Genomic DNA, 21,700 nt, shown 5'->3' with positions numbered 1-21,700 from the left:
CTCCTGGGAGGGAGGACCTGAGGGAGGGCCAGTAAGAACACTTGGGTGGTGCCCAAGAGGAGTGGAAGAATTATTATTTGGACATATACCTTTGAGTTCTAGTTGGACCTTTTGTTATCCAAGAAGGGGACTGGACTTCATGTGACTTGGCCAATGGGCCAAGCCATGGAAGATTGTGAGAGGCAGACAGCCAGTAGGAGGCGCCAGAGACAAGGAACTTTTGCAGCATCGCACCCTGACACAAGGGGGCACTGTGAGTGATGAGTACATCACCGTACACCTACCTGAAAATGATGCAGTGAGTCCTTGTCTGACTACAGAAAGAAAGAAGGTGAAGCCTCTTTAGGGAGCAGCACCCAAAGGAATTGTGAAGAGGGGGAAAAGGGAACTCACCTGGACAGAGCCTAGGGGGAAGGGACATGGCAGGAATAGATTTGGGGAAACAGTAGCCCAACATGTGTCTGGAGAGAAGGTTGGGTCTTTATACCCATGCACCTCGGTAAGAACTGTCTCTGTCTTGGGCCAACAGCTCTGACTCATGGGATCAGTATAAGGCCAGGTTTGTATGTTCAGTCATGGGCCTTTCACTAGTCACCTTGTTCCTTTGGGGCTGGGAAGGAATATTTCCTGCTCTGCTACACTGGCCAGGCACGGGGAGAGGCAGGAGGAATTGCCTTCCCCACAGCTGGTCAGGGATAGGGTTAGGTCAGATATGTTGCAACTTAACAGATAACGGGTTTGGCAGGTGTCCTGTGCAGGTAAATAGGATTTAGAAGGGGTCTTGTGGAGAGGCATCCCCTAAGGAAATTGGGGAAAGTAGGGTTGGGTTGCCTAATGTTTGATACAGTGGGGAGACAACCACCCTGCTTTCTCCCCAGGACCCCCACCCCCAAAGCTTATATGAGAGGAGAGTGGCAGGGTCCCAGTAAAGGATCAGGTTGTAAATGATGAAAGAAATAATACTGACCTGGATGGGATGGTTTATTGCCTGCTGTTCCCAAGAACATTAAGTGAATAAAGTTACAACCTAATTCAACCACATCCATCGTATTCAGTCTTTCTGCGTGGCTGGGACAATGATATGATTCACAGACCTATCTGACAGAGACCAAAATATGTCACTGTCTGCAATGTTTTGATGCTAGTTACAATTTGTTTTCTGATATGAGCCTATACATAAGTAAATATTAGCAACTTCATGTAAAAGGGAAAAATATTTGAATTTGATCTTTTTCTAAATCATACAACTCCATGCTACTGCTGGTTCCCTCTCCCTCACCCCACACACACCTGGCACTCTAATTTTAAAAGCTGCCTTTTCTATTTATTATCCAAACCAGGATACTGTTTAAGGTCTGAGATACACCAGCTGTTGCTAATCAAAACAAAAAAAGAAATACTGTGATTTGTAAAGTAATATCTAAAAGCCTGCCGTGGCCTTTTTTTAAAAAAAATCTGAGTTGGCAATCTTTGGAAACAGTGGGCTGATTTAGTGATCTGGTCCTTTAGTAACATTATCATCAAATCATATCCTTTGGAAGCAGGATTAGAACCTATCTGACAGCATACCATATATTTTGACTGCCAAGAAAAGGAGAGGTCACATAATGAAGGCAGCAGTATGAGCTTTTAAAAAAGCTATTAATTCTGTGTTCTGCTGATTTTTTTGACAGACTGTATAATTTGAAGTAAAAAAAATAATTGTTCATTACTACAGAGTACTGTAAGGTTAAAATGTGAAATGAAGCATTTTACACAATAGACCCACACAATAATCCAGTGTTACCTCAAGTGTTTTATTGCTCCTCCTGTCAGACTTCGTGGGCAAATTGCCCATTTATCAATCATTATATCTGCAGTTATTTTTCCAAAGGAAGCCTAGAGACCATTGGCATAACTTTAATTTTAGATGTTTCTTATAGGTATGTTTTTAAACGCAATACGTGAGCAATGTTATGGCATAACTTAGCACTGTGCTATCTTAGAATTAATTTTTCACAGTCAGGCTACAATAAAAGTACATTATGAACTTTAAAAAAAAATCACATTTTGGTCTGCAAATATTTGCCTACTAGTGTTGTTCATTTTAAGATCACTAAAGCTGAAAGAGAGAAAAATGGTTTCTTAATTTTTTTCAGTTTATTTACCTTATTTGTTTTTTACAGCATTTTGTGTAAATGTGCAAACTTCACTGTTTCCCCTCTATAGGCAGTAAATCACCATCACCTTTTGTTTTTTCTGTCTCTCACACATCTTAAACAGCCAGAAGATGTGATTGTAACACCACACAAATTGTGAGGGGAATTCAGTTGAAAGTATAGTTCCTGAAACTACTTTTAACTTTTTTTTTTTTTGTAATTGACTCACTTTAACTTTTTTTCATTTCCAAGATAATATTTTAGCTGGCAATTATTTCCAACTCTCTCTCTCTCTCTTTGCCTTCCCTTCAGGCTTTCTTCTTTTGTATCTTTCTGGAAAACTCTGACCTTCTCTGGAGCTTCAGGTTTCCAGTGCCAAATACCCGAACAGCTATCAACGGTGATTTATTCCACTGATATTTAGGAGTGGTTTCATACTTAGAGAATTTTCCTTCTAAAAACCACCCTTGAGCTAGTGGTTGGGTCAATTGGAATAGAGAAGAGTGAAAGGTCTGTAACATGAATGGACCTTTTTTCTACAGTGTGTGTTTGGGGTCTAGGATACGCTGAATTAGTTCCCAAGCTAGGCTCTGTTAGAAATTCTGCCTTTAGTTGCACATTCTTTTTTATGTATTTATTTTATTTTTAAAAGAAGAAAACCAAACAAAGCTGCTGTTTGAATGAATTCTTCTGATTAAAAAAAGTTCCCTATGCTGTCTTTGCAAACCTTCTTTTAGGCTTCCTTTCTTCTGGCTGGCGTCATCATCTTGGTTGATTTTGCATGACTCTTCCTCCTTAGGTTCAAATTCCTGTGTCAGCCACTTTGTTTCTTTGAAAAAATGCCAACTTTGAAGTGGCCGTATCTTGTTTTGTACAATCCAACTACATTCTTTGATGCCTTCATAAACATATTTAAAACAGTAATATAAATCACTGAAGTCATCTTCTCCAGCAGCCTTAATGTGACTCAACATCAGTAGGATGAAACAACTATATAAATCTTCAGCCTCTGTATCCAGGGCCGGCTCCAGGCACCAGCTTATCAAGCAGGTGCTTGGGGCGGCCACTCCGGAGCAGGGCGGCACTTTCAGGTATTCAGCGGCAATTCGGCGGAGGGTCCCTCACTCCCGCTCGGAGCGAAGGACCTCCCGCTGAATTGCCACAGATCACGGACGCAATCACTAATGTGGTTTTTTTTTTTGGCTGCTTGGGACAGCAAAACCCCTGGAGCCGGCTCTGTCTGTATCAGTATCTGTTTATTGTGCTTCCTTAATTGTATATGATTTACATGCTGTCATTGCTTATGTTTGATTCTGAACAATGTCTACATAACTTCTCATCAAGCATTTAACAAGCCTTATGAGGTGACCCCTGGGTTCTTATGATGCTTGGTGGTTGGCTATCCTCCAAAGGCTTTCACTACATATTAGCTTTTTAACACACAAGTCAAATATTTCATCAGGTCCTTGAATATGCTCTAGATTCTTTCAGTACCTTTGATTATCTAAGTACCAAATGTTCATTAAGGAACATTTCATATTTAAAATTTAAAATACAAACATTTTAATTGCCTTGCACCTTGTATAGTTATTTCTACCTGAGCAAAGTTAGTGCAAAACACAACCATTCTGCTTTGGTAGTGTTTACACTCAATTTGCACTGGTGTAAACTACACAGGGTTTAGGGCAACAGAGAATCAGGCCAATTTTCCTGGCACTATGTGCTTATGGTTTCTGAAACACAGAATTTCTTCAAACTGATGTTTGTTTTCTTAAGGGTGCCTGTGTCCAGAGTGCTTTAAATAAGTTAAGAAACTATATGGAGATTTGTGGTTTTCTCCTTCTTTCTAGGGCAGTATGATTCTCCATGAAAAGGGTTTGTCATTCATGTAATAGCTCAATAGGTTAAAATACAATATGCAACTCTCGTTCCCTATTATGATGTAAACCAGGCCACAGATAAAGAGAAGCACTTCTTTCACCAAAGCAACAAGAGTTTCTGGTAACCCGGCCAGCTGGTTCTCAATGTGAAAACAAGTTTTCTGTTGTGACGCTTCCTGGGAGTATCCCTTGGCATGAGGAAGCTTGTCTGTGCCTGCCAGGGGTCAGCCCCCCAAGTCCATCTGCCATGGGCAACACAAACACTCCTCTCTAGACCTACGCTGGTCCTGCTCGCTCTCGCTCTCTCTCTCTCCAGGTTAGTGATGATAAGCACACTCCAATCGTTTCCCTGGAGTGTCCAGCTCCTGTTGCATGAGACAGTCGCAGTATTCACAGATTCACTGCTTCCAAAGAAGCAGTACACCTCAGCTTACCGGCTATACCTCAGATCATCACTCCACTTAACACTGTGATAAAGTTCCTTCTCTACCTTGGTGGGTCCTGCACTTATTGGCGGATTTTGCTCGCCTCAGAGATTTACAGTAGCCCTCAGTTTGGCCACTTTCATGGCTCAAATCTGCTGTTCCCTCAGATAACCACATCACTGGCCAGTATGGAGAAAAAGAGTAAGAACAATTCCTGCAGTTTCTGCTGATCCACCATGTGGGTCAGGGAACAGCCCAGAGACCTTCCACTCTGATGGAACCTCCTGTGTTGGATCAGGAGTTGAGAGGTTTGGGGGAAACCTGGGCCCACCCTCTACCCCGGGGTTCCAGCCCAGGGCCCTGTGGATTGCAGCTGTCTAGAGTGCCTCCTGGTACAACTGTACGACAGCTACAATTACCTGGGCTACTTCCCCATGGCCTCCTCCCAACACCTTCTTTGTCCTCACCACAGGACCTTCCTCCTGATGTCTGATAACCCTTATACTCCTCAGTCCTCCAGCAGCATGTCCTCTCACTCCCAGCTCCTTATGCACGCTTCACTAACTGGAGTGAGAGCCTTTTTAAACCAGGTGTCCTGATTAGCTTTAATTAATTCGAGCAGCTTCCCAATTGGCTACAAGTGTCCTAATTAGCCTGCCTGCCTTAATTAGTTCTAGAAAGTTCCTGAATATTCTGGAATTGTCCCTATTATCTTACCCAGGGAAACAGGACCTGCTTAACCTGGAACTAACATATCTACCTTTGACCACTCTCTTGTAGCCATCTGGCCTGGCCCTGTCACAACACACAGTTCTTAAATATATTTATAGGGAAAGCAAGTAAAAGTTTATTTGACAAAGTAGAGAGATTCTCAAGAGATACAAAATGTTATGAAACATTTTGCTGAGTTGGTTTATTTAATGTATGGTGTAGGAAAGGAAACTGGGAGAAACTCTTCTTAATATTTCTTTTTATTTTATTGCTCCCTAAAACTTTCATATCCGTCCTCATCTCCACTTATTCCCCTTTTCTCTCCCCTTGATTCTGTGATTTCTTCTGTCTACACTATTCCATTTATCTGCTTAGCCCAATCCTGACTAGAGCCTTCTCTCATTCTGTTGTGGATGTGCACAGCAGCCTTCAAGTTAATATGCAGCAAGCTCCTCCTGCTTCTCCCTCATAAATAAACACCTACTCTATGCTGTATACCATCTGCAAACATTGCATCACACTGCTTGTTCTGTGTTGTACTCAGATCTCACCTCCAGTGTTTGCTCTGACTGCTATATAAATAATAATCTTATTACACATAAAAATATATTTCCCGTGCACTTTTCAAAATGGAGTGCGCTGATCCAGATTTTAATGAATATGTAAAATGTACCTAGAATCACACAGATGGCAAGTTTTCATGCTACATAAAATATGTAGTGTGTAACAAACTAGTTAATATATTATATCATTTACTTAAAATATGATGAAAATTTGCAGTGTTAAATTCCAAATGATCTAATCTGTACTGCCATAAACTGTGATCATTAGGAGCAGTAGATGAACTCTACAACATCTGCAGATGGTTTTTTTGTTTGTTTTTTAAGGGAAGAGTGGCTATAGATTTTCTTTTGTACATTTGGATTCTGTTTTCTCTCTGGGATGAAGCACAAGTTAAGTATGAATGAGACTTTTCCGTAGATGATTGGGCTTTACATTGGAAAAACTGGGAGGGAGAAAACGATTTAGCTGCATGATGGGACAAGATCTTTTAACATAAGAGCAACAAAAAAGATTGCATTTTCTACTTTTGTATAATGCAATAGTCTTCTCTAATACCAATTACTGTTCTGCCAGGCATAGGATGTAAATGTTGATGCTTCTCATTTTATGGAAAGTATTAGTGCAGCTAATATGATACTAAGCATGAATTTTGTTTATCACCCATACAAAGGTGTTAGCCATGACGTAAGAGAACTTTACAAGTGCACAGATTTGCTAAGAAATGAGGCATTTTAAAAAGACTAACTCCAGAAATCAAGTTTTGTCTGTTTACTAAGCAAGAAAGAATCAAGCATGCTTTACCAGTCCCATTTTTTTCTAAAACATTGAATAAACTTGAGCCTATGGTCAAAAAAGCTGTTTAAGCAGAAAAGCAACCCAGCTCACGCTTCATTTCTTAAAAATAGTCTCTTACTCTTTCTGTATAATAATGTTGTATAATAGCGCATAGCTAGGCTGACCAGACAGCAAGCAGGGCCGGCTTTAGGCCTATTCCACCAATTCACCTGAATCGGGCCCCGTGCCTAAGAGGGCCCCGCGCCCAGTGAGAATCTCTTCCCTGGGTAGAGGCGCCTTTTTAATTTTTACTCAATCGGTGGCACTCCGGGTCTTCGGCGGCACTTCGGCGGCGGGTCCTTCACTCACTCTGGGTCTTTGGCGGCACTTCAGCAGCAGGTCCTTCAGTGCCGCTGAAGGCCTGGAGTGAGTGAAGGACCCGCCACCAAAGACTCGGAGCAGCGCCCGGTGAGTACAAGCCCCATGTGTTTTGTTTTTTGTTTTGTTTTTAAGTCATCCCTGCCAGGGCCCCGTCGAAACTGTTAGAATTGGGCCCCACACATCCTAAAGCCGGCCCTGACAGCAAGTATGAAAAATCGGGGAGGGTGGGGGGGAATAGGCACCTATATAAGACAAAACCCCAAATATTGGGACTGTCCCTATAAAATCAGGACATCTGGTCACCCTACGCATAGCTGCAGCATCCTATAGACAAGCAACTGAAACGCAAGTAAACAAGCTTTTTTTAAAAATCCAGGCGCAAACCATAGTTTGCCAGTTAAGTTAGATTCAGGTGCTCACAAGACTAGACTCTGAAGGGGGAAATAATTTCTTCTGAAATTGTGACTAGCTCTAATGGGGTCAATGAGCCTCAAACCAAAAACCACCACAGCAACAAAAAAGAGAATTTTTCTTCAAGTGATTGCACATGTGCATTCCACTCTTGGTGTGCCCGTCTCCTGTGCACAGTCACCAAAAATTTTCCCCTCGGAGGTACCATTTGGGGTGACTTGAGCGCTCTCAGCTGCTGCAGGATGCTAGTGCCAGTATAAAGAACCCAGCCCTCCCCATGCCCCCTCAGTTCCTTCTTTCTGGAAATTCCGATGTAAAGGGGTAGGAGGGCAGGTTGTGGAATGGACATATGTAACATGAAGAACAACAGTTACAAAAGGTTAGTAACTGTTTTTTCTTGTGACTGTATACAGTGAGCTCACCGCGTTGTTAACAATGTGGGGAGGGGAGTGAGAAAATGAAGACAATATGTGGGTCATGTATGAGACAACAGCAGGTGAACAACAAAAGCAGCTGAACCTAGTGGAAGGCAGAGGTGGGGGGGGGTATAAGAGGAGAGAGGAAAAAGAGAGGGGAGAGCAAGAACAATTTATGAAAAAGGAAGAATTCTCAGATCTGAAAAATGTAAAGTGCTGCTGCTGCTACAGGGAAAACTAGAGGCAGGTTCCAGAGAGAAATTCTACAGGAAGCCAACAGATGCCTACCATCTGAATAAAATAAGGTTAGGAGCAGAAATTCTGATCATAGAATCATAGAAGATTAGGGTTGGAAGAGACCTCAGGAGGTCATCTAGTCCAACCCCCTGCTCAAAGCAGGACCAAACCCAACTAAATCATCCAGCCAGGGCTTTGTCAAGCAAGGCCTTAAAAACCTCCAAGGAAGAAGATTCCATCACTTCCCTAGGTAACCCATTCCAGTGCTTCACCGCCCTCCTAGTGAAATAGTTTTTCAGAATATCCAAACTAGACCTCCCACTGCAACTTGAGACCATTGCTCCTTGTTCTGTCATCTGAATCAATTTTGAAGCACTTAGAGGAGAGGAAAGTGATCAGGAACAGTCAGCATGGATTCACCAAGGGCAAGTCATGCCTGACTAACCTAATTGCCTTCTATGATGAGATAACTGGCTCTGTGGATGAGGGGAAAGCAGTGGACATGTTATTCCTTGACTTAAACAAAGCTTTTGATATGGTCTCCCATGGTATTCTTGCCAGCAAGAAGTATGGGCTGGATGAATGGACTATAAGGTGGATAGAAAGCTGGCTAGATCATCGGGCTCAACGGGTAGTGATCAATGCCTCCATGTCTAGTTGGCAGCCGGTATCAAGCAGAGTGCCCCAAGGGTCGGTCCTGGGGCCAGTTTTGTTCAATATCTTCATTAATGATCTGGAGGATGGCCTGGATTGCACCCTCAGCAAGTTTGCAGATGACACTAACCTGGGAGGAGTGGTAAATACGCTGGAGGGTAGGGATAGGATACAGAGGGACCTAGACAAATTAGAGGATTGGGCCAAATGAAATCTGATGAGATTTAACAAGGACAAGTGCAGAGTCCTGCACTTAGGACGGAAGAATCCATGTACTGCTACAGACTAGGGCCCGAATGGCTGGGCAGCAGTTCTGCAGAAAAGGACCTAGGGGTTACAGTGGATGAGAAGCTGGATGAGAGTCAACAGTGTGCCCTTGTTGCCAAGAAGTCTAACGGCATTTTGGGCTGTATAAGTATGAGCATTGCCAGCAGATTGAGGGACGTGATCATTCCCCTCTCTTCGGCATTGGTGAGACCTCATCTGGAGTACTGTGTCCAGTTTTGGGCCCCATACTATAAGAAGTATGTGGAAAAATTGGAAGGAGTCCAGCAGAGGGCAACAAAAATGATTAGGGGGCTGGAGCTTATGAGGAGATTTAAGAGAAGAGGCTGAGGGAACTGGGATTATTTAATCTGCAGAAAAGAAGAATGAGGGGGGAATTTGATAGCTGCTTTCAACTACCTGAAAGGGAGATCCAAAGAGGATGGCTCTAGACCAGGGGTCGGCAACCTCTGGCATGCGGCTCGCCAGGGTAAGCACCCTGGTGCACAATACCAGTTTGTTTACCTGCTGCCTCCGCAGGTTTGGCCGATCATGGCTCCCACTGACCGCAGTTCGCTGCTCCGGGCCAATGGGGGCGGCAGGAAGTGGCGCAGGCCAAGGGAAGTGCTGTCTGCAGTTTCCCACCGCCTCCACTGGCCCGGAGCAGCAAACTGCGGTCAGTGGGAGCCGCAATTGGCCAAACCTGCAGAGGCGGCAGGTAAACAAACTGGTCCGGCCCGCCAGGGTGCTTACCCTGACGATCCGCATGCCGGAGGTTGCCAACCGCTGATCTAGACTGTTCTCGGTGGTACCGGATGACAGAACAAGGAGTAATGGTCTCAAGTTGCAGTGGGGAAGGTTTAGTATGGATAGTAGGAAAACAGAAGGGTGGTGAAGCACTGGAATGGGTTACATAGGGATGTGGTGGAATCTCCTTCCTTAGAGGTTTTTAAGGTCAGGCTTGACAAAGCTCTGGCTGGGATGATTTAGTTGGGGACTGGTCCTGCTTTGAGCAGGGGGTTGGACTAGATGACCTCCTGAGCTACAGGACATTCTTCCTTCAAGAGGAGGTTTCATTGACATTTCCCCAACCAGCTGTAGCTTTATCCTGTAGCCCAGAGAACTAGTCTTAGCATTTTACTTTACTTAGCAGTAATGCAAGGAACCTGCAGGCCTGTATCCTGTATGGTAGAGGTTCTCAAACTGGGGGTTGCGACCTCTCGGGGTGTTGTGAGGTTATTACATGGGGGATCGTGAGCTGTCAGCCTCCACGCTAAACCCCACTTTGCCTCCAGCATTTATAATGGTGTTAAATATATAAAAAAGTGTTTTTAATTTATATGGGGGAGTTGCACTCAGAGGCTTGCTAAGTGAAAGAAGTCATTAGTACAATAGTTTGAGAACTACTGCTGTAAGGCATTAGCTTAAGCAGTTAGCATAAGACTTGGAGGCCTGTGAACTTTGGCAGAGATAAGTGGCCTGTCAGTGACCCTGGGTTTTGGGGAATTGGGAACAGGGTGCTGGGGGGCTGGTGGAAGGCTGTATAAAGTGTTACCAGGTAACCACAGGAACAATTAACTGAGACTAGACTAGGATATTTTAGGATAAAATGTTGGCAAATGCTTACTTGTGAACTTGCCTTGGGAACGAATTGATAATGGTGATGGTAATAAGCTAAAATAATTAATATACTAACCTATAGGGTAAGAAGACCACAACATTATTAGGGTGAAGAAGGTAGATCTGGACAAGGGAGGCTGGGCATTTGTATGAATATTCACGACAGTCCCTAGGCCCTTTAACAGACCAGACCACCAAGTAAGAAGGATCTGACCTTATCTGGATCTAGATCTGGATCCTCAGACTCGTTTGGCATGCCAGTGACAGAGCAGGACCGTTGTCTCTTACCATCAGATTCCCAAGAAAGGGTGTGAGTATATGGAAGGAGTGGTAAAAGATACTACTATAGTTCTGTATTTTTGCTGTCTTTTTGTGTGGTAGGGAGCATTTGTGTCTTGTGCTAATAAAATTGCTTAGAGTTTTGCTTTGCCTGTAGTGTGCATGTCTTCACTGTGCACACCGGGGTTCCCAGCCAGATACTAAACCTGATAATCTCGATTCTGTTGTGCCTGATTCTGGGACTAGAATCCTACAATCGCCCAGCTTATTAGTGTATAATTATTTGGAAATCAAATCATTAATAATCCATAACCACTAAATCATTGGGCAACAATCACTAGCTCCAGCTATCATGTGTCTAATGCAGGGACCATGTCTACAAACATGTTTGTAAGGACCTCAGCTCAGTGAGGCCCTGAACCTAATTTTGGACATCACCACGGTATAAATAATAACAAAGAGCAGTCTGCCTGGTTGGAAGCAAAAAGTGCCTTGTTCACTTCATCACGCTACTTGTAGCTTTATCCTTTGCAGTGGGACAAACTAGAACACAGAGAAAGAGAAAAATAGAAGAACAGGAACAAGCTCACAAAAAGACTAAGGGAGGAGTACGATGAAAAGTCTAATTATAGCGTGTTCTGAATGTTTTTAATCCCCAAACTAGCATGGAAGTAATGGTATGTGATTAGAATTGCATACAAGGGTTATTATATATGGAGGGAGGTGTAATTGATGGAGTGCAGGTTCAAAATAGGGAAATAGCAGGCGACTAATGATGAGATGTCGACAGGTCAGAGTGGTGCAGAGCCTTTAAACTGAGCATAAGGAGTTTTGAATTGATGCTGGAGGGGAGGAGTGAAGAGGCTCATGAAAGGAGTGATGTGGACAGAGACTCTGGGCTCAAAGATGAGTGTTGTGGCAGCAGTGTGGATTGACTGCATATAGATTTTAGATTGGGTTACATGTGATGACACACATGGGTACAATGAGTGGATTACGGCAATCCTGGGTCCTAGGCATGGCTCCACACATGGTCTCCAGGCCCCACTGTGAATGCCATCACCACACCTAGCATGGATCCCCACCAGGGCCGGCTTTAGGCCGATTCGCCCGATTCCCGGGAATAGGGCCTGCGCCTTGGGCGCCTATTTAATTTTTTTTACTTACCCCGGCTGCAGTCTGCTCCAGGGTCTTCCATGGCCCTGCTCCCCTGACCAAAGCGCCGGCGGGAGCGCGGCAAGCCCCGCAGCCCCGGCTGGAGCACAGCAAGTCCCGCAGCCCCAACTGGAGCTCCAGCCGGAGCGCGGCAAGCCCTACCCTGCAGCCCCGCTCTCCCGGCTGCAGCTCCAGGCCCTTTAAATAGCCCCCAGAGCCCTGGGGTAGCGGGGAGGTTGGGGGCTATTTAAAGGGCCGGGGATCCAGCTGCCTCTGCTACACCCCCTGCCCTGCTTGCACCAGCCCCGCCCCCCCTGCCTGCAGCCAGCTGTGCACCCCCTGCCCACAGCCAGCCCCTGCCAAACCCCCTGCCCTGTCTCCAGCCAACCCCTGCCACACCCCGCTGCAGCCCTGCCCGAAGCCAGCCAGCCCCACATACACCCCTGCCCACACCAGCCCTGCACTGCCCGCACCCAGCCTCGCACCCCCTGCCCTGTCTCCAGCCAACCCCTGCTGCACCCCCCTGCCTGAAGCCAGCCAGTCCCGCACTCCCCTGTCTCCAGCCACCCCCGCACCCCCCTGCCCTGCCAGCAGCCAGCCCCTACCTCCAGTCAGCCCCTGCCCTGCCTCCAGCCAGCCCCATGTCCACTGGTGTCCTGCAGTTCCTAGGGCAGTAACCCTGCACACCTGCTTCAATGAGAGGGGCAGAGAGCAGCTGGGGACCCACACATGTGCACACCCCCAGGGAGTGGCGGGGACCCACACATGTGAAATGGCAGTCATTAATAACCAATCAACAGCATATATGATGCAATGTACATAATATATAATTTTATTATTTATATAGTTATGGAAAGTAAATAATACATGGAAGAAATGAAAGGCTTTTTTTACGCTTTTTTTTTTAGTCATCCCTGCCAGGGCCCTGCCGAAAATGTTCGAATTGGGCCCCGCACTTCCTAAAGCCGGCCCTGATCCCCACTCAAGCTATCTGCTGGGATGGGGAAGCAAGGGCTGCCACTGCTTCTCTTCGGGAAGGCTAGAGCCTCTCTCTTCAACAGCTCATCATTTCCTAGACAAACACCTGTCAGGGATGGTCTAGATAATACTTGCCACGATCTAGATAGAGAATGTTGTGTGAACCCCTACACCAGAGAGTGCAGGTGGTGCAGGCAACAGCCTTCCCTGACAACCAGGGAACCTCCTCCCTCCCTTCCAAAAAGGCATCAGCAGCTAGAGTGCCCTTGCACAGGGAGCAGGAACCAAGGGGCTTCTTGTGTGAATACCAGAAGATCAGCAACAAGCAGGACCCTGTCCCTTCTTTTTACCAGCAGCCCAGCAGTGGCAGATGGGTCGATCTGAGAAGAGTGGCAGCAGCAATAGTTGGGGATGCTCAGCCCAATGTACATACTGAAGTTCCTGCTGGCTGGACATAGACAGACTGCCTAAGAGGCATCTTAGTGGTCACCCCATTGAGATGAGTCTGGAAGCTCACACAGTCAGTGGATGAATTGGGAGCTAGGACTTATTAGAAGGAGATGAACCTTGTCACAGGGTGAGCTATGCCCTTTTGTAGGGATTCAGTATTAAGCTCTGGTTTGTGCCTGATTTTTCTGCCCCCATATTACAGGAATTCTGGGATTTGTAGTGCCGTTAGACTTGTAGGCTGGGAGGAAGGAGAATAAAACCAAGCCATTTTGTATTGCCATGTGAGACCTGTGGAGAGCAAGGAATAATTCATAGATTTATGAGCTCAGTAATTATTATTAATATTTGGGAGTGTCTGTGCTGAAAGACCTGAACAGGAACAGTTTAGCTGTTATGTTTCTCCAGGGAAGGGTGACTACTTCCTGGAACATCTATGCCAATAGGTGAACCCAGGCAACTAGGGGGTAGGACTTTTTGAACCTGTGACACAAAGATAGAATGGCTCTTTGTATCCCTAATGAGAGGGATGGGGCAGTCTGAGGAGGTGGTGTGAATGTTTGGAGTTTTCCAGAACAAGTGTTGAGACACACAGTGACTCCTCGCTTAACGTTGTAGTTCTGTTCCTGAAAAATGCTACTTGAAGCGAAACGATGTTAAGTGAATCCTATTTCCCCATAAGAATTAATATAAATGGGGGGGTTAGGTTCCAGGGCAATTTTTTTACCAGACAAAAGACATAATTTTAAACAAACTATTTAATACTGTACTCACCAATGATAATTGTGAAGCTTGGTTGAGGTGGGGCATAGTGGGGTTGGGGCACGGAGGCTTACCCCACTCCGCCCATCTGGCGCTCCTGCCAGAGAGCAGGGTCAGGGGCTTGCCTGCTCCCCGCCTGGAATGCTGGGCGGGTGGAGTGGGATTAGCCCCAGTGCCCCGACCTTGCTCCCCAGCTGGAACGCCAGGTGTGTGGAACAAGGCAAGCTCCCACTCCCCGGCTGGAACACCGTGCGGGTAGAATGGGGCAAGGCCTCTGCTCCCCGGCAGGAGCACCGGGCAGGCAGGCAGGTGGAGCGGGGTAAGCCAAACAACCTTATAACGGAACGTTGCATGACTTTAAACAATTATGTTCTCTAATAGATCAGCAATCTAATAATGAAACAATGTTAACTGGGATGATTTTAAGTGAGGAGTTACTGTATTTTGTTTGTTTTTAAACTGTACCCCAGGAAGGGTAGACTTTGTTTGTGGAACTCTAGTTGTATTGTGTGATTACACCAGACCCAGGAGGAAAACTGTGTTTGGATGCTAGAAGATGAGGTACACTGTGACATTCCTGTGTATTTGTCTGAAACAGCTGTATGTTGAACGGGGTCAAGGGCCTGTAGAAAGGCCATGGGATTTGTCTGAGGAGGGTATCCTTATTCAAATTATGTAAACATGAAAAGACATTAGGGCTAGACAGTGGTTCTTTCCACCTCCCCCAGCACAGACAGTGTTTCTCTCTCTCTCTCCCCCACCCTTCTGACTCAGTTTGCCATCAATTCAATTCTAGAAGCCTAAGCACATGTGTGGGATGGTTTTCCTAAGCTTTGTTTCATTTGTAGTAGTGCTTCCGAGAATACAAAAAATGGTGTACATGGTGTACGAGAACTAACAATTTCTTGTTTGTTCACTATGACCCTGATCCATCAAAGCATGAAAACACGTGCTTAACTTTAGCCTGTGCGTAGCCCCGCCGAGGTCTCCTTCTGAAGTGAGTAGGAATCTCCTTCTGTGCTTACGGTGGTTGGAGGCCTTAGTGTGACTTTCATTTGTAATGTATGTCCATGAGTCTTACTCATTGTAACGGGGTGGGACTCACCACCTGGCCCCTCCTGCTGGTGACTCCGGGAATTAGCTCTGCCCAGTGGAGCGCCCCCTCCTGGTGGTGTCCCATCCGTCATTCTGCCCTCTGTTGCTGTCTCTGGACCTGTGTTGCTGCCTGCTCGGCGGCATCCCCTTCAAGGCCACTGCCCTCCGGCAGTGCCCCTTAGTCCATCTGCACCCCCTTCCGGGGGTCGTGATCTGCAGTTCTACGCCCCAGCCACCATGTCCAACCACACCCTTTGAGTCCAATCCCTCTTGTCAGGGATCTGGCGTAGTATAATGGCCGCTCCCTACAGCCATTGGCTGGGTGTACTGCAAGGGGGGAAGGAGGGGACCCAGGCCCGCCCTCTACTCTGGGTCCCGGCCCAGGGACCCTCTGGCAGCAGCCTCACTGTCCTCCTTCTCTCCCCTCCTCTGTCTGCTTCCTTGGGCCACTTCCCCTACGGCCCCTTGCACCTGCTAGGCCCTTCCCTTCAGGGCCTGCAGCCTGGCAGCTATGGGCTCAAGCTCTCTAGCCTCCCCAAGCCCTGGCCAGCACTGTGCTGTCCATGGTGCTAGTCTCCACCCTTGGAGACTGACCTTCCCCTGTCGAAGGCCTGGGACAGACTGACTGCTCCCTTCCTGAGCAGCCTTTATATATGTCTGAGCCTGGCCCTGATTGGCTGTCTCCAAACTGGGCCCTAATTGGCTCTCAATAAGCCCTTCTTTGATTGGCCTTCTGTCTGCGCAGGCGCCCTGGCCTGCCGCAGCCCACTCTCACAGGGAGTGGGGCAGTCCGCCCCACTACACTCATGCACTTCATTTTCTCTAGCTGTGCTTGTGCTGTATACTTCTGGGTGTATTTGTTGAGTCAGTCAGTAAATCACCCGGGGAAACTTTGGCTGGGGGAGGGAAGAGCAGATTTGTCTTGTTGGAGTCATGTGGTTTTTCTGAGTCAACGCCAAGTATGCTCCTAAAAAATGTATTTTTCCCAGTTGTTTTCTTAAAGTTAAATATGACTGACTTTCTGCCTGACACATTCTTTTATCAGAAGGTACATCTCATTTATTTTGCTGTGCATCCTCTCATGCGGTGTCAGGTCCAGACCCTTGTCCACCACTTTATCCAAACAGTGGGTGCTCTGGCACATAGGTAGATTCCTTCACAGCGTATAACATTTCTTGTTGAGTGAGAAATGGTTCAGTGTGGAACTAGAGCTGTCTCCTATAGACAAGTGCTTTGAGAACTTTCACCTCCACCGAATAGCTGCTGGATATGGGCAAAACAGGCCTTGTAAAATATTTACTCAACATTTTGTGTGTGTGCAGAGGTAACAGCCCTTTGAGCTGTCCTTGATCATGCAACAAGATTTCTGTGTCTACTCTGTGTCTGCTGGTGTCTTGCTCTGCAGTAGGGTTTTGATAGGAGGCTATGACAATTGATCTTGATAGCACAGCGGTGCAGTCTCTTTTTTCACATTAAAATAGAAAGATTGACAGGCCTAGTGGTTCAGTGCAGGCTCTTGTCTTCTGGAATGAGGGAGAACTGGGATAAGCATTTTTATTCCTGAGACGGGGGCAGATTAAATGTCATAAAAATAACATGTTTAGTTTTTTCAGTTTCCATTTTGTGTTTTTAAGTTATTAGCATTTAACAATGGAGTGATTTGAGGGGGAAAACAAACAAAAACCCTAAAACCAACTGGATATTAGGATAATAAAAATATGCTTTCAAAAATTTAAGTGGCTTCAGTTTTGAGGTGTAAAAGGAGATACTGAGCAATATGCATTTTCATTAGCTACTTCTTGTAATGGTTTCAATCATACATATTCTGAATACTATTCAATCTAAATACTGTGTTTATTGACAAGATGGATCACTGATCTGTAGATTAAGGACTCTCTAAGTACATGTAGATGTGATAGATAGACTCATAACATTCCCTAGCCATATATATTATGCACACTACCGATAATAGGAGACTCAGGTTTTCACTTCATCATCTAGAAGAAGTCCTGAATGCTGTCATGAAAGAGATGGCCCACTACTGCAAAAGATGGAGACTTAAACCTTGTAAAAGACAGGTTCCAGCTGCTTCCATTTATACCATGCAAAGGGCAACAAACAGCTCAGCATGTTCCTGAATGGATACTGGATAGTTCACAACCCAGAGTCTGTGTATCTTGGTGTTGCACTGAACAATACTTTGACTTGCAAGGAACACTTTACCAAGACCTCATTGAAAGTAAAGACAAGAAACAATCTGATCAGCAAACTAGCTGGTTTAATGGGGGAACCAATCTACAGATGCTACAATTCTGGACTTGCCTTCTGATATTCTGTAGCAGAGTATTGCTTCCTGGTGTGGCTCAGCTCTTCACATACAGGACTAGTAGACACTCAGTTCAATGGAACTGGGTAAAATAACAAGTACCAGGATAATGAGTGGCCTGGCCTGGCTGGCATTCCAGTCCTATATTGCCCCTCCTGGCATCAGCAACAAGTTGCCTTGCAGAGTCTGCTCCTTAAAGTATAAAAGATGCCACATCTACCCATTTAAAGATGTGTTTAATCTACCAAGCTGAAGCTCAAGGTGTGTTTGGACAATTCCCCTAAAGAATTTCAATTTCACTTCCAAGTATCATACTAGGTAGCAAGAACAAGCCTCAGACATAGTCAGTGCCTATCTTATGGCAAATCCAGTAGTTCAGCCACCTAGTTTTGACTTTCTATGCCATCTTTGCATAAAGCTCAGTTACTTCAGAGATGGAGTGATCAGATTGAGACCACATATTTGCAGGCTGCATCTATCAGCAAGGGCTGCCAGGTTCTCTCATGAACTTGGACAGTGCCCTTCCTTCACCTATTGAATGGTTAAGTCAATCAAACTAACATGCTTGACTTGACCATTTATGAGATTCTGTGTGTGTGTGTGTGTGTGTGTGTGTGTGTGTGTGTATACTGAAATAGAGCTGTGATATAGTTTTCCAAGTGAGATGACAACCGTTCTGTATAATTTCAGTTGCTGGCACTTAGACACGTTCATGGATTTTGTAGTAGGCCTGAACCAATTTGAACTCAAGCTTCCATATATTTGAATCAAAAACTGTAAATGAAACTCAGAGGATGTAAATGAATGGCTTGTCTATGGATATAAACTGGACACTAGGAAGTTTAGACTGGTATTAGAGGAAGGTTTCTAACCATTAGAGGAGTGAGGTTCTGGAGCGACCTTCCAAGGGGAGTAGTGGGGGCAAAAGACATATCTGGCTTCAAGACTAAACTTGATAAGTTTATGGAGGGGATGGTATGATGGGATAGGCTAATTTCGGCAATCAATTGATCTTTGATTATTAGCAGGTAAATAGGCCCAATGGTCTGTGATGGGATGTTAGATGGGGTGGGATCTGAGTTACTACAGAGAATTCTTTCCTGAGTGCTGGCTGGTGAGTCTTGCCCACATGATCAGGGTTTAACTGATCGCCATATTTGGGGTCGGGAAGGAATTTTCCTCCAGGGCAGATTGGCAGAGGCCCTGGAGGTTTTTCGCCTTCCTCTGCAGCGTGGGGCACGGGTCACTTGCTGGAGGATTCTCTGCACCTTGAGGTCTTTAAACCACAATTTGAGGACTTCCGTAACTCAGACATAGGTTAGGGGTTTGTTACAGGAGTGGGTGGGTGAGATTCTGTGGCCTGCATTGTGCAGGAGGTCATTCTAGATTATCATAATGGTCCCGTCTGACCTTAAAGTCTATGAGTCTAAACAGAGAGTGAGTGTGCAACAAGTTGGGGTGTAAATCTACCTCGCCGCACAATCTTTACTGCATTTAGCCTCACAACACTCCTGTGAGATAGGGAATTGCTATCATCCCCAATTTACAGATGGGAAATTTAGTCATACCTGACTAATGAACTTTTTGAGGATCCCACAGGATGTCTGTGGCCCAGCAAGAATTGAATTCAGGTCTCCCATTGCCTGGGTTAGCATTTTGCTCTGGGGACATGCTTCCTCCCCACTTACCAGTGTGCAGACTGCCCATCCCATCTCATGATGAAGAGTCTGACCAACTATTGAGGGGGGCACATGAACAGGCAGCCAAGAGATCATTTATATATAACCAGGAAAAAGGCAAGATTCCCAGCTATGAAAAAAAGGGCTTTCCAACCTGGGTTTACTTTGTCACAGGTACAGGGTAAGCTGTGCTTTAAACTACTTTTAGACCTGTCTCAGGTGCACCCTTTAGGTGACAGGTTTGGCTTCTTGCACCTCTTCAAGGGGGGACTCCGTGGTCCAACCACTATTAGACTGGGTAACTGGGCCACCATAGCCACCTTGTTTTCTGACTTTGTAAACATGACAGCCTCAACTAGGGTGACCAGACATCCCAATAAAATTGGGACTGTCCCGATATTTCAGTCAGGACACAATTTGTCCTGATATTTCGCGGCACTCTGCCTTTTTTTTTCTCCGCCGGTGGACCCCCCCACCCCCATGTGTCCCAATATTTTCTTCCTCTCATCTGGTCACCCTAGCCTCAACTATACTAGGGACCTGCAAGAAAATTTCTCTTAAGGAGTCTGTGACGAATGGCTGATTAAAGTGACTCAACAGTTTTATCAGAACAAACATTGCTTATTCACCCGAAGATACATAGTAAGACACAAGGCCTGTCCCCCTGGTTCTCACCTAGAATGTATTCTTTCCTTGCACTTTATCCTTTCCATGTTAGGTAAGTTCCACTCAGCCTAGCCATTCCAACTCCTGGGCTGGGAGTTGACAGCCTAGAACATCCTCCAGGCTCCTTGTTAGAAACTCCTCTCCAGCCATTGCTGCCCATTCATTCCCACTTCATCTCTAGGCTGGAGTTTTCAGAGGATTAGTATCCTCTTTGATCCCAAGTTCTAGCCTGAGAAGAATAAACCTTGCTAGTCTAGCTGGAATATCCACCTGCCTGGTTCCAAAGTTAATAGCTTCTCTGTTGTATCCATAAGAACCCTTGGTATTCTTTCTGACAGGACCTTTTCGTTGGCATTGTTTTGTTTCCTGTTTGTTTCTCCCCAACAGCCTCCTTTGAGTTAACTCCTTGCAGTTGGGCAGAATAATATCAAGCAGCTAAACTGAAGTGCATATGATAGTTATAAAGAAAAATACAGAATACTCCTTCATTCTTCATGCTGTGCAAACTGCTGGGAAGTATCAATGCTAATCGACCCTGAGCTCCATTAATGCAGCAATTTAAAAATTATATTTGGATGGGGGAAGATTATCTAGATCTTCATGAATTGTGAAAAGGTGCATGGGAAGTATGGGAATATTAATGATAATTCTCAGCTCATACATAGCACTGTTTAACAGAAAGTGTTTTACAACATTAAATAATGTATCATTTTACAGATGGGCAAACTGAGGTACAAACAAATGAGCAGTAGTGGCTATCTTTTAAGTGAAAAGTATTAAAATTATAAAAAACCTGTTCTTACGGCACATGTCTACACACACAGTTTCTAGGTAGTTTTATTACTACCATGAAAATTACTGTTAAAATGTGTTAGATAAGCTCTTAAGTATTAATTTGAGATCCATGAAGTTGGAGACATCAGTCTATGAACTATGTGGGGTATATTCTGTAGGCAATTTACTACTCATTTTAAAATCTCCCACTCTGATGTTTTTGCTTTCAATATAGGCTCCTCAACTGTTCTTGTCTTCCTCTGTCAAACACCTGTAAGCTTTGGGAGGGATACAAGACTGCATTAGTTCAGTTTTACATGACTCTGCATGCTACAGAATATTATTGAAGATTCATTTTTAAAAGCATTAATTTTCTTCTTAATAAGAACACTTGATTTGTTAAACTACTTTAATCAGGAATGGTTTAGTTGCATTTATCTGGGATAATGTAGCAAATCTGACATTTATTTGTTTCTTTAACATGAGTAATGTTAATTTTATTAAGATTTCCAGCATGCTCAAATATTAGAACTAAGCTCTGTTTTATTGCAAATGCCTATGTTTAGATATGCTTATTGAAATGTTTTTCTACTCCTTGAAGATACAGTGCTTACTTAGTGTGATTTGTAATGAAATTCAGGCAATCTCTAGCACTCTATTGTAATTCTCTATTTTACATGTAAATTACATTTTGAAGCACTGTATCTTTCCTCAATAGTGATTAAGCCTTCAAATAATGAAAAAGAGGTTAGTTTGTTTGTTTTTAATGATTCATTACTCCTTTGGGAAAGACAAACTATGTACACTGTTATAGAATTCAGCAGTTTGGAATGAATTGTTTAGTTACCCATAGATAGCTATTTTTCATTTTTTTTTGTTAAAAAAAAAGTGCTCGCTAGGTTACACTTCACTCTGTATTTCTCTAGAGGAAACAGATATATCTAAGATAGGTGGATATAGATATGTCTTATTTATTGTTTAAATAGCATCATTGGTGGTCATTATGGTAAATATGAGACGAGGCCCCTGCTTACAATGTGGCTTATACAAATACCATGAGTAAA

The 21,700-nt window shown here is 44.7% G+C and overlaps 1 protein-coding gene across 1 annotated transcript in view; it reads left to right on the top strand.

The window, feature by feature from the left end:
* Positions 1-21,700, top strand: part of FRMPD4 (FERM and PDZ domain containing 4) — a 449,028-nt gene that overhangs the window by 254,646 nt on the left and 172,682 nt on the right. The gene's annotated exons all lie outside the window — the stretch shown is intronic.

This window comes from Mauremys mutica, chromosome 1, assembly GCF_020497125.1.
Source record: "Mauremys mutica isolate MM-2020 ecotype Southern chromosome 1, ASM2049712v1, whole genome shotgun sequence".
Lineage (NCBI taxonomy): Eukaryota > Metazoa > Chordata > Testudines > Geoemydidae > Mauremys > Mauremys mutica.
Note: the sequence above shows the minus strand (reverse complement) of the source record. Positions and strands in the feature narration are given on the sequence as shown.